This window comes from Hydra vulgaris, chromosome 15 (assembly GCF_038396675.1).
Source record: "Hydra vulgaris chromosome 15, alternate assembly HydraT2T_AEP".
Lineage (NCBI taxonomy): Eukaryota > Metazoa > Cnidaria > Hydrozoa > Anthoathecata > Hydridae > Hydra > Hydra vulgaris.
Window position 1 is genome coordinate 33292765 of NC_088934.1, and position 18825 is coordinate 33311589.

At 27.7% G+C, this 18825-nt stretch overlaps 1 long non-coding RNA gene across 1 annotated transcript in view; it reads left to right on the forward strand.

Moving 5' to 3' along the window:
• Positions 1-11511: 11511 nt before the first annotated feature.
• Positions 11512-18825, forward strand: part of LOC136092357 (uncharacterized) — a 40654-nt gene continuing 33340 nt past the window's right edge. Inside the window, exons 1-3 of the long non-coding RNA XR_010644369.1 lie at positions 11512-11650; positions 13481-13664; positions 16150-16317. This is a non-coding gene — a long non-coding RNA (uncharacterized LOC136092357). The remainder of the gene's footprint in view (positions 11651-13480; positions 13665-16149; positions 16318-18825) is intronic.

Sequence of the window (18825 nt, forward strand, 5' to 3'; positions counted from 1 at the left end):
ATATTTGGTCTCCTGAAAAAGATTCTTTGCTAGTTTCTACTGTGAAAAGTTTGCTTTTTTGTAAGTTAAATATTGATCTCAATTGCTCACAGTTCTATGAAAAGATAAAAAATGACCAGTTGTTCCTGAAAAAGTACACTCTAGTGAAAAATATGACTGGTTTAAAATCAAAGAAAAGAAATAATTCTTGTAGTCATTACAAAAATGTAAAATAAAGCTGGTTTTTAATGTTGTATTTTTTGTCATTTTCATTTTTAGTGTGACGGGCTTTTGTCCTGATTTAGACTTTCTGCTTATTTATATTTGTCCTGATTTGACAGGTTAAAAAAGACATGATGTCCTGATTTTTCCAAAATTTCATATGGTAGCCCTAATTAACTTATTAAATTAAAATGTGTTTTATTAATTACATTACAAATATGCTCAAATTAAAATTATTAATTTACAACCACCCAACCGTGTAGGATATTCAAATAGTGTTTTAATTTATTTGAATATTTTTAATTCGTATCAAATAATAAACTGAAATGCATCAAAAAATGAAACGAAGTCGGAATTCTTACGAAGCTGGATTTAAACTTAAAGTTGTTGAACTTGCTGAGATCAATGGTAACTCAAATGCTGCCAGAGAAAATAACATTGATGAGAAGCTTGTGCGTGACTAGCGAAAAAATAAAAAAAATCTTTCTGAAATGCCAAAAACCAAACGTGCAAAAAGAGGAGATATTCCATCGTTTCCTGAATTAGAAAATGAGATTAATGAATGAGTTTTGGACCAGCGACAAAATGGATACATAGTCACAAGAGGGTCCATTTGTTTTCGCGCCCTTCAGTTGAAAAAAAGTCAAAAATACCAAAATAAATCAAATATTACCACATTTAAAGCATCAGCAGGATGGTGTAGTAGATTTATGAATTTAAACTCATTAACACTAAGGCAAAGAACAAAGATTGCACAGAAACTTCCTGCCGTTTTAGAAGATAAAGTTTATTCATTTCATTCTTTTGTCATTAATCTACGGAAAAAACATGATTACGACCTTTCACAAATCGGAAATATGGATGAGACTCCAATGGCATTTGATTTGCCAGGAAACCAAACAGTGGACATGATTGGCTCAAAAACAATTATGATCAAAACAACTGGACATGAAAGAACTCATTTCACTGTTGTGTTGGCTTGCATGGCAGATGGAGCAAAATTAAAGCCTGTCATCATTTTCAAACGAAAAACTCTACCTAAAGCCAGATTCCCATCTGGAGTCATTGTTCAAGCACATCCTAAAGGTTGGATGGATGAGCAAGGCACACAATCCTGGATAAGCAATGTCTGGAACAAAAGACCTGGAGCCATGCAGAGCAAGAGATCATTGTTGGTTTGGGACATGTTTAGGGCTCATCTTACAGATGGTTGTAAGAAAACTGCAGTCGCTCTTAAGACTGACCTTGCTGTAATTCCAGGAGGCCTTACATCTGTTCTCCAGCCATTGGATGTCTGTCTTAACAAAACCTTTAAAGATCGACTTCGCAAGATGTAGACCGAGTGGATGAGTTCCGGTTCAGCAACTCTAACAAAAGGAGGCAACTTGCAAAAACCAGACATTACACTTGTTGCATGATCAAACATTCATTCCTGAAATGTGGCATCAGCAATGCTATGGAACTGAAGACGATGCTTTGTTCGATGATGAGGCTGAGGATCTGGCAGATGTTGAAGCTTACTCGGAAGATAATGATCACACAGATGATCACATTGGAGATGTTTCAGAGGAAATCTACAATGAACTTTTTGATGATTGATCAGACAATTTCAATTTTAATATGTTTACCTATGTCTGTACTAATACAAAATGTTTTTAATTTACATAATTCTTTAATTGTGTTTATGTCCTTATATTTACAATAAATGTTTTAAATAATATTTTTGAATACGCTAGTTTTCAATTTTGGACAAAACTTTCACTCTGAATTCCCACTTCAACTTATACGCGGGTTACCGATTTTGGACCAAATTTTCACCCTAAATTCCCACTTCGACTTATACGCGGATCGACTTATTCGCGAGTATATACGGTAAGTTTAGTGGAACCTACACGATAAGAGGAAAATCCGTCAACAATGTAGCGATTCCACGGCTCAACGAAAAACATATGACGTTTGACGAAAAACACGTAATTTTCATAAACTTTACTTTCTTATATCTTTTTGTATAGTTAAGCAAACGCCTTAGGGTTTTTTTGCATCAATTAGTGTTACTCGACCTCTTTCCAGCCTCATATAGAAAGTGCTATGGTTTTTATGGCTTCACTTAAATATTACCCATATTCTGAGACAACTTTTGAGAAAAAAACTTAAAGCAGGAACGTTTTTTTAGAACGAAGCTTTTGGAGGTAATGTTTCCTTAGTACTAAAAAATATCCAATTTTTATAAAATTTTCCGTATATATTAAAAAAGGGATGAGGAATCTAATGGAATGTGGAGTCTTTTGAACATTCATCCAAAAATTTGAGTTCTCAGCGTTTAAAAACTTCTAGGTTGATTTATAAAGAAAAAAAGAGTGTTTTTTGTAAGACTCCAGGTGTAAATGGCAACTACAGCCTTTTCTCATTTTAAAACAGTTATTTATTTATGTTTTCTTGAAAAATTAGTACTAAGGATTTGCATATATAAACTGTGTGCCTTTCATACTTTGCGTATTTTATGACGTATTTGTTTTGATTTTTGCGTTTGTTTTGATTAAGTTGTGAAAATAAAATTGAAAGTAAAAGTATAATTCTTTAAATTTTTCGGTGCCATAACACTGCAAATTTTCCATACTAAAGCCTTATACCTTACGTCAAAAAATTATCAATTTTTGCACTACAAAAAATTCAATAACTTTGGATCCGCTTAACTTCAAAGGCCGAATGACCCCTCATTTTTTAAGTCAAGTAAAGCTCTATACAATGATACAAATTATATATGCTTATTTGAATTATAAAAAAATCGTCTGGAATGGCTAACCAATGTTTAATATAAAATTTGTTACACATTCTAGATTTTCAATTCGATTGAAAAAATAAAAATATTTCAATTGAATTGAAAATCTTGAAACAAACCAACATTCTTATAATAACGTAAAGTTATAAGAATATTCCTAATAAGAAATACAACAAAGAATGAACTAATTTTATATCTAGACATGAATTCATCATGAACAGAACAAAAAATTTTTGAAACACATTAGCATTGGAAGTTGTCAAGTCAACAAAAGTAAATAGTTTTAAGAACAAACTAAACCAATATCTGGTATCAAAAAAATAACTTAAAAATTATTTTTTGTTTAAAATTTTCAGTTTTTGCTTTATATTATAAAAATTTTGTTTTATATAAGTTTAAGTGCAGTGTTTTATCAAAAGCTGTCAAAGTAAGTTTCTAACTCGCTTGTTGTTAACGCAACTACAATTTGACTAATACTATGACTATTATATATTTTTGAATGTTAGCTTTAGTTTTTTCAGTAATTTTTGCTAATTTGTTATTACTGCATATATATATATATATATATATATATATATATATATATATATATATATATATATATATAATGTAACCCCGATTTTTTTAAAAAGGTAATGCAAACAATGCATCTAATTACAGGCCAATCTTATTGACCTCTATTTCATGTAAAATTTTGAAGTCAATCATTCAAGATACAGTTATGGATTATCTCACAAAAAACAGCTTAATAAATGAAAATCAGCATGGGTTCAGAAAAAATAAAAGCTGCACAACAAGCCGATATCATAAAAAATGCACTACAAGTTTGCCACACATTTGATATGCTATATTTAGACTTTGAAAAGAATTTTGACAATCAAACTTTACGTTGATATTAGCAAAATAATAAACATAAAAAATTCGAATGATTCAATAAGCCTTCAATATGATATTATTATAATGTCATAGTCATCTATCTGGCTCACAAAATTTAATTACAAAAGTTGCAAAATTATGTATATCGGGAAAAAAACTGAACGTGATTTAGGTATAATGATTCAATCGGATCTAAAATAGCACTCACAAGTTTATTCAGTAACTAGAAAAGCAAACAGTATGTTAGGTATCATAAAGAGAACATTTAAATATTTAGATGTAAACAGAGTAAAAAAGCTCTATACAACATTCATATGTCCATATGTTGAGTTTGCGGTCTAGGCATGGTCTCCATTCCTACAACAAGACAGAGACAAAATTGAGATGATCCAAAAAAGAACAACCAATCTAGCATCTACAATTAAAAAATTATATAATGAAATTAGGTTAAATATTATGCAATTAATGACACTTGACTCGACTACGGGGAGATCTTATTCAACGTTTTAAAATTCAACATGGCCATGATAAAATAAATTGGGTTATAAACAATTATCAAAATACATCAAATTGAGGTCCGTATTTACGACAGCACAAATTCAAAATGAAAAAACCTTTTTGCAGAAATACCTTCAGATATCACTTTTTTCAAAATGGAGTTGTAAATGCGTGGATTAACTTACCATCCGAAATAGTGCAAGCTGCTTCAATAAATAACTTCAAAAATGAACTAGACAAATCTGAATTTTGCAGAAACTATTTGTTAACACATAAACAAAAAACAAACTGAGCTGTGCAATATCTACTGTTATTGCACTTCGTAACTGTTAACACCAGTTGTTACAAGTCAAATCAAATATATTTTGAATTATAATATTTCAATGAAATTTACAATAGTACAAGTACTAATGTAAAGTAAATACCTGAATAGACAACATAACCTTATAGTCAATGATAAAAATAGTAATAATAAATGATATCAATAATACTAATTGTAATAATAATGATAATAATAACAACAATAATAATAACAATAATAATAATAATAATAACAATAGTAACAAAATGATAACATTTATGATAAAAGGAGAATTTCATAAATAAGGACAATAACAGCAGCAACAAAAATTTAGTGAATAATGACAGCGACAACGAACATTTAGTATAAATGTTTGTTGTCGCTAATAGATATATAAATAAAGAATGCCAAAAATTTGGTACTAATATATGATAGATAGATAAATAAAGAATGCCAAAAATTTGGTACTAATATATGATAGATAGATAAATAAAGAATGCCAAAATATTGGCACTAATATTAATAATATTAGAATGAAAAAAGTTTCAAAATGGCAGATAGAAAAAAATTTCAAAATGTTAAAAATATCAAATAAAAAACTGAAGGACCACAATTTGATATATATAATAAAGAATTCCAATATTAATTTGTAGAAATATTTAATTGTATTTTTTTAACAAATAATTAAAAAGATTGATTTTGAATTCAGAGATTGAATTAAGATATTTTAGATCAGGAGGTAGTTTGTTCCATGAGCTAATTGATTGATATTTTATGGATTTATTTCCATATTTAGCAGAGTGGTATTTTGGAATAACTAAGTTTAAGTTACTAATGGAGCGAAGTGGGTAGTGACTATTTGTACTTGTGAAGAAAATGTTGAATGATAGGGGAAGGTTTTTGTGATGATAATTCCAGACAAATTGGCAGTTGAGGAATATCACAAGGTTGCCTAGTTTTAATATATTGGAAATTAGGTATAGCATATTAGATTTAAAGTTATTGTACTGAAAATGTATCATTTTCAAAGCTTTATTTTGGAGATAGTACAACCTTAAAATGATTTGCTTATGAGATTGTTCCCATACTTGACATGCATATCTTAGATGGGACACAAAAACAGCATGATATATATTCAGCAGAGTTTCTAGATTTACATAATGGCGGATTTTGGCTAGCATTCCATTAGATCTGCTGAGTTTCATTGCTAAGTCATTCAGATGGCCTTGAAAAGAAAGATTAGAATCAATTTTAATCCAAAGATATTTAATAGAGTCTAAAGGATAAATTTTTTATCCGCTTAGTCTGAAATTTAAGTGCTTATTAATTGGTGCCAAATTGGATTTAAAGATGATCAGCTCTGTTTTGTTAGAATTGAGAGAAAGTTTATTAGAACGAAGCCACTGAACAAGATTTCCAAGATCATGAATATTATATTTGTTGATTTTTTTAAGTGATTTGTCAACCAGTAGCATGTTAGTATCATCAGCACTATGGTTAGCAGTTGCAAATTTAAAAGAAGTATTTAAGTCGTTAATAAAAAGAAGAAAAAGGAGAGGTCCTAAAACTGAACCTTGTGGGATGCCATTTGAGCAATTGTGTAAATCAGATTTAGTACCATTAATGGAAACAAACTGTGTTCTGTTTTTGGAGATATGAAGTAAGCCATTTTAGTGGGATGCCTCTGATTCCATAGTATTCCAATTTTGTGAGAAGGATGGAGTGATCCACAGTATCAAAAGCTTTTTGCAAATCTATAAATACCCCACATGCAAAGCGATTATTATCTAATCTTCTCAGTAATTTCAATAAGTGCGAAGGTTGTGGAATGTTTGCTTCAAAATCCATATTGATGTTGGTACAAGCATTTAAATTTTTCTAGAAACTTGTATAGCCTGTTATGCATAGCCTTCTCAAAAAGTTTGCTTAGGTTGGAAAGAAGGGAAATGGGTCGATAGTTAGAGAAGTCTTGTAAGAAGCCTTTTTTATTAATTGGAATGATTGTAACTACTTTAAAAACTTCAGGGAATTTGCCACTTTTAAAAAAATAATTCATAATGCTAAGAAGTTTAGAAGTTATGTAAGAAGTAAGTTTAAGAAAAAATGTAGATATGCTGTTAGGTCCGTAACTTTTATCACTTTTAATAGCATTATTAATAAGACTAGATACCTCATCTTCACTTACAGGGTCAATAAAGAAAGAATTAGCATTAGACAAATTAACAATGTCACTATAAGTACGTTTTGATGGCATGATTTTATTGAGTAGTTTTTCATAAATAGGGACAAAGGAGTTATTAAGTATATTTGAAACAGTGGCATAGTCTGTGATGATATTTTCATTCAGATTTAGCTGAACAGGTATTTTATGTAATGATGCTTTCATATTTATGATATTTTTTATGCCTTTCCATGTATTTTTAATGTTCATGTTGTTATTAAAATGAGTTATGCAGTATGATTTTTACTACTTTTTAATAAGTTGCTAATTTTATTTCTATAGAAATTTTGTGATAAGTTCATTTTCATATTAAAGTTTTTACATCTTGTAAATTTTTTATAGAGTTTGTTTTTTACAGAAATAGATTTAAGTAAGCCTTTAGAGATCCAGGGTTTAGATTTAAGTTTGATTTGATTTTCAGTCAAAGTTTTATAGGGGGCACATTGGTCTAAAACTCTATTAAACGATTTTAAAAATTGATTGATGGATTCATTAATATTGTCATCTTTTTTAATCATAAACTCCCAATTGATTTTAGAAATTTTAGAATAAATTTGTTAGAGTCAAATTTTTTTAAACATTGTCCAGATATTTTAACTTTATTTGGTTGGTTGGATGTGCCAGGAACAAATTGTGTTATGTGATCCGAGATGGAAATAGTTAGGTTACCTGAGAGATGATCAGAAGAGTAGAAGTTCATAAAGATGTTATCAATGAGTATTTGAGATTTAGCTGTTATATGAGTATGTAGGATTATGGAAGGATTAAACGTGTAAGAACATAAGATATCAAGGTAGTTGGAAATAGGATTAGATTCACTATAGCTCAGTACATCTGCATTGAAATCACCCATTTAAAAGATCATTTTTTGTTCTTTGCTTAACTTTTCAAGAAGTGGATTTGAAAATGTTGTATTGAAATCATTTTGATTCATTGATGGATGATGATATATACAACAAATTAAGACATTTGTTTAGTGGGACTTAATGATTTCAACAAAAACAGACTCAATTTTTAATTTTGGTAAGTAAATCTTTAAATCATGACGAACTACATAATTTAAATTAGACTGTAGATATAAAAGAGCACCAACTTTTTTGGTCTCAGTGGGGCAATGCTCAATATTGACTCCATTAATAGTTATGTCTGTGATATTGGTATCATTAAGGTATAAGTGGATTCAGCAATCCGTACTGCCATAGGAATAATATTTAATGTGCTGATAAGACTGATCAATGTGATAGGGAAGGTGATTGATCAATGTGAACAGGTGATCAATGTGATAGGGAAGTGATGCAATGTTAAGGTGAAGATATAGATCTGAATTAGATTTGATAGCTTTATTAAAGTCAATAACATCATAGAATTTACAATTTAGAGCAGAACCAGAGATTGTATTAAGTTCTTTAAGTATGTTTCTTGAATGAATTGGAGATACAAGAAAATTTGATGATACATTTTGTGGATTTTTGAATGATGTTGTTAAGAGCTCATTATCAGTAAGCAAACCAAATGGCATGTTTTTAGATATTTATTCTCATTACTTTATAAAATTATAATTGTATCTATATAGCTAATATATCTTTAATAACATATGATATATTCATATATATAAATGTATTACTATATACCTATATAACTATCTATATATATATATATATTTTTTTTTTTTGTAGTTATTAGGTGCTTCCAGAAGTCCTTACGGTCTTATCACAGAGCACCGCGGGAGAGCATTTAGCAAGAAGTTCACGCCTCCTTCTGTACCAATGTCGCTTATTTGGCTAGAGCTGGCATTGAACCTCGGACCTCTGGGTTTTGAGCCAGAACTCTAACCATTGCGCCACGGCTGCTCTAACCATTGCGCCACAGCTATCTCTATAATTATATTAGTGATTATATAAATGATATATAATTTAACCTTTCAATTTATGTTATTTATTATATATTTACATAACAATCATTTTTTATCATTTGAACTTTATTTATTATTTGTACATTTATTTCTATTTATTCTTTTCTTTGTGCTTGTTTTAACATTTAATTTGTATATTTATTTTTATTGACTCCTTTCCTTGTGATTATTTTAACATTCTTCTTAAGTATATTGTTTCCATATTATATGGACTTGTTAGTGTTTTTGTTAGTTTTCAACATCTACTTAATTTCTTCAACACTGTCTACTTAACTTTGTATAACCCATCTGTACTGTGTTATATATACTGTTCTTATGCAAATCCATTTTGCCTCGGAACAACTCTCTCATTATAATCTCATCTTATTCATTATTACAATATTATAATAACATTCTGCCTATCTAGTTATGAAAAATAAAACACTCTGTATCTTTTGTTTTAAAACTGTAACAGATAACCACAACGCCTAAAGTTACCAACCACAAAGTTACAAGTTACATACCTTATTATTATTATTATTATTATTATTATTATTACTATTAATATATATATATATAAATATATATATATATATATATATATATATATATATATATATATATATATATATACATATATATATATATATATATATTTATATTTATGTATAAATTGCTGTTTTAACAATTATTTTAAACTCAATCACTTTAGATTTAATCCAATTTATTTAGCCTTATTACTAAATATTATGAAATATTTACTTATTTGTAGATACTAAATGGTGATAGTTATAATATATCAGTAGAACCAGTAAAGTTTGCTTGAATTTATTTAAGAAACTGTTTGTCATTGCTTCTGCGTACATTTAGATCATTGTGCAATCGACCTGATGAAAGATAATATTATTTATATGGGTGGTAAAAGTTTTTAAATGATCAGCTGAATGCTGGCCTTTATTATATGGCTGGTTATGGATTACATGTTGTGCATAGTTTATGTAACAATATCAGTCTCTCAGTTCCAAAATTAAGAATTATGTTTCACATAGTCAATTAGGTTTTCTTACTCTTTTGCAGTTCATGCGTTTTAATTTAACAGTGTTCCAAAATATGAAAAACGTTTTTATGTGTAACTTTTGAGAAACTCTTTATTTATTAGTGCACTCGACATTATCAATTAATTTAGAAAGTAACACTATAGGTTTTAAAAAAATTTCTCTTGTATATTATGAGGGTACAGCCAATATTTTTTTAATTTGAATTTTATATTTGCTTTTACTTTTTATTATTTTTAAATTTTTATAAATGATAGAGCTTTAAAATATATTTATTAATTATTATATCACTTTTATATAATTTAATTGTGTTAATTTTTCTCCGTCCGTTCTCTCCATTATATAAATACAATAATATTACTAAACCAGTAAATTAACTCGTTGTTTCAGTAATCCCTGATGTAGCAGTATAACTCTTACTTGTTTTAGGCCGATTGAACAGGGTATTGACCCGAGAAAATTACCTAAAGATGGTGAAAATAAATGTTTTTCATTTACAAAAAATCATGAAATTGATATCCAAATTATACGTCAGAAAAATGGTTAGAATATTGAACGCTACTTCCCATCAAGAGTTGTTTATATGTGGCTGTGAATTGTTTAGCAAATTGTTGATATTGTTGGTAAACATTCTTGCAGATATTACAGCTCCAATAAAGAGCTTGTTAGATGGTTTTGACTGAGCTTATATGTTAAATAATTTTATCGTGAACCTTCTTTTTCTACTCTGTCTAGAAATATATCTTAAATAGATTTAATTGCAACCAAATATCCAATGAAACCAGTTTTTAGACTAGACAAGATCATTTGCTTACCAGTTAATCTTTTTAAGACTAATGGTATAATTATATGCCATGTCAAGAAATGGTTTGTTACATGCACACAATGCTGAATTGTATCCTTTGGCAAATAGGTTTCTTGAGTTTAGTATGTCATATTTCCAATCTTTTATGCAAATAAAACAGCATAATTATAAAATTATTAAACTGCAACATACAGTTCTTTAATATAAAAAAAGTCAGTAAATAATAACATATAACCATTATACTTAACAGCAGGTAAAGAGTATATATAACTTTAGTTAAGGAGATATTTCAAAGAAGTGTTTAGAATATTTCTATATTAAAGATTTAATAAGTACATTTTTTTCAAACAAATGTATTTTTACATACATTTGTATCTTCAATTGTATTGAGTGATTATCCTTTAAATTGTAAGAAATGATTATTTACTTTTTATTTGTTTTAAAAATTGTTATAAATAACTCTAATTCAGACCTGGTTTTTTTTTAACAGTATAAATGACACTTTATAATATTTTAATCAAATAATTTATGCAGTAATAGCATTCAAGTAAAATGTAATTCTAGAAGGAACACCTGAGTTTTGTGTACTCACAGCACTTAGTTATTAGTTCATACAGCATTCGTACAAATTGGTATCTTGCTAAAAAAATAGAGAATATAAAATTGTAGGTAGACATGTTTGCTGCTTACCATGCTGTTATGTTATTAACCTTCTAGCATACAGCATTGGGTAACTAAAATTGTAAATTTTACTAATGCCATGTAATAATAAATTCAATTATTCAAAAAGATAATAGCATTTTTTCTCCAATAATTAAGAAGTTTATTTGCTTTTTTCTTTTTTTTTTTCACAAATGTATTAGTCTTTTTTTTTTTTGTATTTTGATAAATTAAAATAAAATGTATATCGGTTTCACCGGTAGGAATTAAAATCGCTGCCATCTTGGGAGGCCAACTTTGGCTTCAACTTTTTTTGGAAAAAACAAGAGAATCTGCTATCCAATTATATTTTGAGATCTGTGGGTAAGTTAAGTTTATCGTTAAATAAATAGCCTTGTTTCTGTTAGGTAGACTCAAAAAAAATGTTTAAATTTCAGCAATAATCATATTTTTAATTTTTTTTTAATTATATAATTAAAATGCATGTCTATAATTACTCTGTTGAAGATGTTTAGCAGTATATCTCCAATGGAATAATAATTAATTGAGTTAAAAAATGTCAACTTTGTGGTATGTGCATATATAATCAACTATTTAAGTTAAACTTTTATATCATTTGTGATTAGGAGTTTATTATTATTGTATATTAGATATTATTGTATGTTTCTGACGTTAATTTTGTGCTATATCTCAGCATCTCAAAATCCTCAGTTATTTTGGGACCACCATTTTATGCATAGATTTATTTGTCAATTTTGCTCAGAACTATTTTGATATATATTCAAGTGTTGCAATTTAGTAACACTAGATAAATTAACTGAAATAATTAAAAATTAAATAAACTTTTTATTCAAGTTTATGTGTCTATCTTTTTTGTAAATTTATTATGGATTTAAACCTAATTTCTGAAAGTGACCCCAGTTTCAACTCAAAAAAAGTTTATTGTACCTTGAGCCACTAATTTTTAAACCCTTCTACTTGATGGAATTTTATAGTTTAAGTCAATATACTTATACTAAAACAAATTAGTTAGTAAAAAGATATTATCATATCAGTTTCACCAATTTTCAGACAAATCCAGAGCCATGAATTTTGGCATTTAAAATTCTGGCCCTTGGTACACGATCTTCCCCTAGACCTTATTGAACCTCTTGCCTCAACAAAACTTCTAGCTGGCTTAATGACACCTTGATTGATATAGCACAAAGTTTGCTTTTATATCAGTTTTCTAAAATATCTGGGTTACAAAGTTTAAATAATTCGGTTTTGTGCATTTTTAGTTGTCTTAATTCAGGTGGTTTTTCAGAAAGTAACAGTTTTATGCAAGAGATGTTAGAAATTAATATTAGGTGCTTCTAAAATGTTCTTCTGTGATGATGTTGTTTCACATTTAATGTTGTTTCACATACGAATGTTGTTTCACATGCGAAGTGTGTTCATTTTTATGATTCACTCTTTAATAGTTTAAGTAAAGATGATGCACCACTATTAGTGCATAGAGTTGCACATGGAAATGACTTTTTGTAAGAGGTAATGCAACAGCTTTGTGTAGCCGTATCAACCCAAGTTTAATTATTTGGAAAGATTATGGTATGAGACAACGTTTTCTAAAATGTATTGAGAATGGTAAATTAACAATGTTTCCTTTTGTTACTGTATTAGACTGTTGTAAAAGGTGCGGCATTAGTACTACCGTTGTTGTGAATGTATCCTAATATTTCTGCTGTTTTTTTGTGTTTTTATGACTTATTTGAATATTTAAATTCAATCAATATACATAAACAAGTTTTTTTGTTTTTTATTGTTGGTTTGTTATGTACCTTATGTTTTAGTTAATAACTAAAAAGTTCATTATTTTTTTTTTTTTATAAGTGTCTTATACATGTCTAAAGTTATATAATAGGCTAATTTAGGTCAATTATTGCTTGCTCTTTATTTCATTAATGACATAATGATTTGTTTTGCTCACTTTGTAGTTGTTTATTTCTTACTGTCATCAGTTATTCATTTTATCAACTAAGTTTATTGATATAATATATAGTTAATAGGTACAGTTATTAAAGTCAGATCTTTATTTACATACATTTGTTGAAGTTGTAGTTAACTAGAACTACTTTTACTACGGCAAAAATAGTATTTAAAAGTATGGTTATGTTATTAATTTTAATGAGATATTTGATCAATTTTTTATAGAATATTGTAAAAGAATAATCTATTCTGGCATGTAGATGTTATGACTGTTTTAACATTCTAAACATTTTGAACATTCATATGATTCAAAGATTCGAATCCTTTTGGCACACATTCAGAGTTTTGTACATCAATTTATTGACATATATTGATCAATGCATTTATTAAGTACTTTTCTGGCACAAAAGTAGGTATTTTTTATTTTAGTTTTTGATTAGGATTTTTATGATACTATTTATGTTATACTATTTTTCTATACTATATAGGCTTGTAATTCCATATGAAAAAATCGAATTTCTTTCGATTTTTTCATATGGAATTACAAGTTTTGACCAAATTAAATTTTTTCAATAGGACTTTGAAACTATGCTATTTTATTTTGTTAATTGTATTGTGTAAGATTATTTTGATCTTATTTTCAAAATAAAGTTTTAGCCTAGTCCATCCTTTCTTTAATGTCGTTTTTATTTAAAAAATTCGCATAGTAATAGTAAACTTAGTTCAAGTCATATTTATTATTAATTAGCTATATACATAACACCGCTAAAACTGTCGAATAACACCCGCCTAAGTTGTTGTTTAGTGGTAGTGCAGTATTGGCCTTGCCTTATAGTTAAGAAGTTCTAAGTTTACCACCACGTCCCTGGTAGTACCGCGCTCAACTTGTTTCTCTGCGCATCGACCTTGTTCGTCATTGTTTGTGTTTCGGAGTTATAGAGTTGGGAAAGGGTTCAAATCACAACTAAAGCAGCCTCCTCGACTGTAGCGGCTTTCTTGGCCTTGGGGAGGTAAATTAACACACACAAAAAAGGGCTAGTCAGGAATTAATAAATTCGCTTTTTTTCTTTTTGCAGCGAAAACATCGGAATACTTTTCTAACTATTTATCTGCGTACAATCAAGTAATAATTACTTTCAATCAAAAAACTTAATTGTAAGTGAGAGCTTTTCTTTAATTAAATATTCTTGCGTATTTACAGATCACAAACTTTTACAATTGTTAGGTTTAAGGGGTAAAGATAAATGAAGAGTACACGAGAAAAAACGGTCACATTTAAAAAGTTTTGAGAAAGTATATATTAATTATTTATAAAAGTCTTTGTATAAAGTTAGGAAAATAAAATTTTTAATGTAAGTTACAAACATTTTATTAAAAATGTAAACTTCAGATAAATAATTCAAGAAATAATTTTTTCTAATTTACTTCTATGCTTTATATGAAAACTTTTATAAATGATTAATATATACTTTCTCAAAACTTTTTAAATATGCCGTTTTTTCCCATGTACTCTTCAAATAATTTAAGGTGAAACGTTATGCTAAAATGTTAAATTATTGAAAATACATTAAATTTGCTACTGAGATTACAGAATACAGTAAACTTGCTACTGTTTTATAACTATTTTATTTGATATCTTTAAAGCACGACTGATTTTAGCATACTTATCCGGTAGGTGACCTAAGAAAAAAATAATTTTTTTTTTAGAAAATGTTTCTTGTCGTACTTTACTATAAAGATATGAATTTCGACTAGAATATACACCGTGAGTTAAATTTTGTTAAAAGTAGTAAATTATCTCTATAAAAATGCCGTAAAATAATAGTTCGCATGACAAAGTAAATGCTGTTAGTTCAGTTAGCGTAGCGTTTTTTTAATTTGTTTGTCAAGGTTAACAAAAAATGACTCAAATGTTCAATTTGTCTACTTATTTAAAAATCTACTTATTTAACGCGACACCGGTAAGCATATTTTGAAACCCTATACAGCAGTGTTTCCAAACGTGGGGCGTACGCCACATCGGTGGGACGATTGGAAATTTTCAGGGGGCAATTCGATTGTTCGGAGGAAATGGAAAAAAAGAGGCCTTTTTCAGTCTAAATTTAACCACATAGTCTCCAGGAAACGTCAATTATGAAGTGCATCTTGCAAAATTTTTTCGCTGGAATGTATTCGGAAAACTAAGATTTGCTTCGGCAAATTAGGATTTGGAAAACTAATTCGGAAAACTAAGATTTGATTCGGAAAACTAGAATTTGGACTAGGATTATCAGTTGCTTGTATCGTTCTGTCAATGTGCGTTACCGTTTATTTGAAATAAAAGTAGTGCTGTGCTTATAAAAGCAGTGCTGCGCTTACTAGAAATAAAAGCAGTTGTTCGAATTTATCGTTGTTTTCAAATTTTTAATACATTTTATAAATATAAGTGATATTTAAATATAATTGGAAAGTAAATATTTAATTAATTATTTAGAATTTAGATGCCTCATAGTAAAATAAAGAAATATGTAATGATTGTTACGAAAACAATTCCCTCTAGACAATCATTTCAAACGCTAGTTCAGAATAACGATTAGCGATTGCGGAATAAGCAATTCCTTTTTGAGAATTGCACAAAAACTTATTGCGAAAGTATTCCCTTGAGAGACTTATTCCGCACGAAGAATTCTCTCTTAAAAGCCATAGCGCCAAACATACAAACAGTTAGAATAACAAGCCGAGAAGACTACACACAGTTTATGTATAACTAGTTGTTTCTAATTTAATATTCAAATATAGAAATAAATATAATAAAAAAACCAACGTGTATTCTCTTTCAATAATAAATAAGAATACGAAACATTACAAAATACACTTTTTTAATTTCCTAATTGATTTTAAAATTCATTTTTTAGCCCATGAGTAGTGCAAGCAAGAAAATAATTCAGCAGTACTCGGAAGAGTATTCAAAATTTGGTTTCATACCTGCTGTCCATGATGCACGGTTACCTTTTCGTCTATTATGCCAACAATGCTTGAGCAACCAATCAATGAAACCAGGTTGTCTTGAAGCACATTTGAAGGTAAAACATAAAAATTCAAATTTGAATTATTTTCAAATTTTAAAGAAAAATTATGAAAAAAGAGCAACTTTAAAGTCTCTCTTTACTGCTCATAATCAGGAATGGCACTTTTACTTACTTTTTTTTTACTTACTCGAGTAAGTTAATTTTTATCAAAAAGTAAATTACATAAGTAATTTGAAACGTTTTTTGTAAATTTACATTTCCGTATAAGTAATTTATTTTTTTGAAACGACTTTAACTTTTTAAAGTAAGTTTTTTTACATTCAAAAAAAAGTTATGTAAAAGAAGATTACATCAAAAAGTAATTTACTTTTACATGTAAAAGTAAATCACGTGAAAAAGCTATTTTACTTTTACATTTAAAAGTTAATTACTTTTGAAAATTACATTACATAATATAAAAGTTCCTCAAACTGTAATTTACATTTACCTATAAACTGTAATTTACATTTACCTATAAAAGTAACTAATTAAAAAAAATTATATTAAAAAGTAACTTGCATATAAAAGTAAATTACATAAAAGTAATATGCTACCAAATGTAAATTAAATTTACAAATAAAATAATATTTTTTAAGTAGGAATTTTTTATTTTAAAAGTAATAACAAATCTTTATTAAAAATAAGTTATATAAAATAAAATTTAAGTTAGATAAGCTTACATTTTATGTAAATTGAAAAGTAAATTAAAAATAACTTATATAAAGTAAGCTAATATTAATTTACTTATATTTTAAGATAACTTTGACATGATCTTGTATAAAAGAAATGCAAAAAAGTAAAACTTTAAGGCACTAACATTTAGTTTGCCGCAACATTCGATTTGCGCGGTTTTAGGTATTTCTTCCCTGTAAAGTTTGAAAATATCAATAATAGGTTTCCGCCCATGATTAAAACCCTCTCTAATTCCGGTCCATGATAGTTTTAACTATTATAACCATTCTCTGAATCAAACCGTCTCAAAAATGTTCACTCTCTGGCCAACCATTCGAAAGGTCTGGAATTTAGACAAAGCTAAAATAAGGTATTTAGCAGAAGGCGCATATACCCATGGGAAACTCAGAAAGGGTAGATTGTTGGAAAAGAAAATAATTGGCGTAATGATGGAAAATAAATGAGCTTAATATGGTTTTTAACAACACATTTAAAGACCTCATTTGTACGTAGCTATTAATAATACTATTAGTTAAAGATGCTGTTGATTAAGTAATTTTAATAGGTTTGGTAATAAAAGAATACGCCGCATTTTCAAATTATGAAACTTTTTTACATAGTTTTTAATGTGGTATAATACCACGCAATACTTGTATTTAAATCCATTTGAAGTTAAATCTTGTATTTTGTTTAATTTATATTTTCATGGATAAAATTTGTTTAAACCATTTTATTTATATGTTAAAAAAAAAATTGTTCAAAATTTCTGTTATTTATGCAATATTTCTTCTGTTTTAGTATGTTATTTTAGAAAAGAATTCACCTTTTTCTAAAATAACATACTAAAACAGGAGAGTTTGGTACTTCAGATACATATATTTTAATTTTTTAGATATATTTTCAAAAAATACGAAACTATAATTGTCAACTAAAATAAGGTTCAGAAAAACACATGATCATCAATTTTTAATGACAAGTTTTTAATGTCTTTATTATGTACGGATATTTAGAGGCTTGACAATAAGACTATTTTTGTCTTCTTCTTTTCCCCGCCTTTCGTATATTTTACAAAAGAAAATTAATAATTTGTAACGGCAAATAAGGAAGAATAAAAAATTATAAAAATTAAAAATCCATCACTGTATTAGAGAATGTCTTTATATAATAATTTAAAAAAAAAAAAAAAAACCCATGATGAAATTATATTTTAAAAAAAAAATAATTTGATAATTATCAAATCCCATTTAAATACCCTAAATAATTGGGGAGGTTGCTCAAATTTATATGTTCATAGTTTTTGAACACTAAGATTTTATTGCATGACATTAGAGACTTGTGAATGAACTTAAATTTAGTTTAAAATCTTAAAAAAATGTATTTATAAGTGTTATAAACTCATCACTCTCACACCAATGGCATAAAAGGGAAGTCAACATTTTTAAGGGTTTATTTTTAGCAAACTCCGATTATCGCAATACTTTTGAAAAGCTTTACATAAACATTACTATATAGATGTTTGGAGTTTGCTTCATGTCGATATATAAAGTTAAGTTCTCAAACAAAAACAAAAAGCTTGCTACGGACCTGATTTTAAATATGTGATTGGAATCTGGTTGTTTAAATATTGTGATTTATTATTTTTTTTACTTTAAATTTTTTGAAAACTTAAAGTAAAAAAAGTAACAAAAATTTACTAGAAAAAAAAAGAATTTGATATTATTTCATCTGTATGATAAAATAACATCAAGACAATTTTCTTCACAATATTATTTTAAACTTGAAAGTGTGCTTTTTTGAACCATCCTACTAAATACGCTATATTAAATAAATTAAAATAAGCGGTTGTTGCGG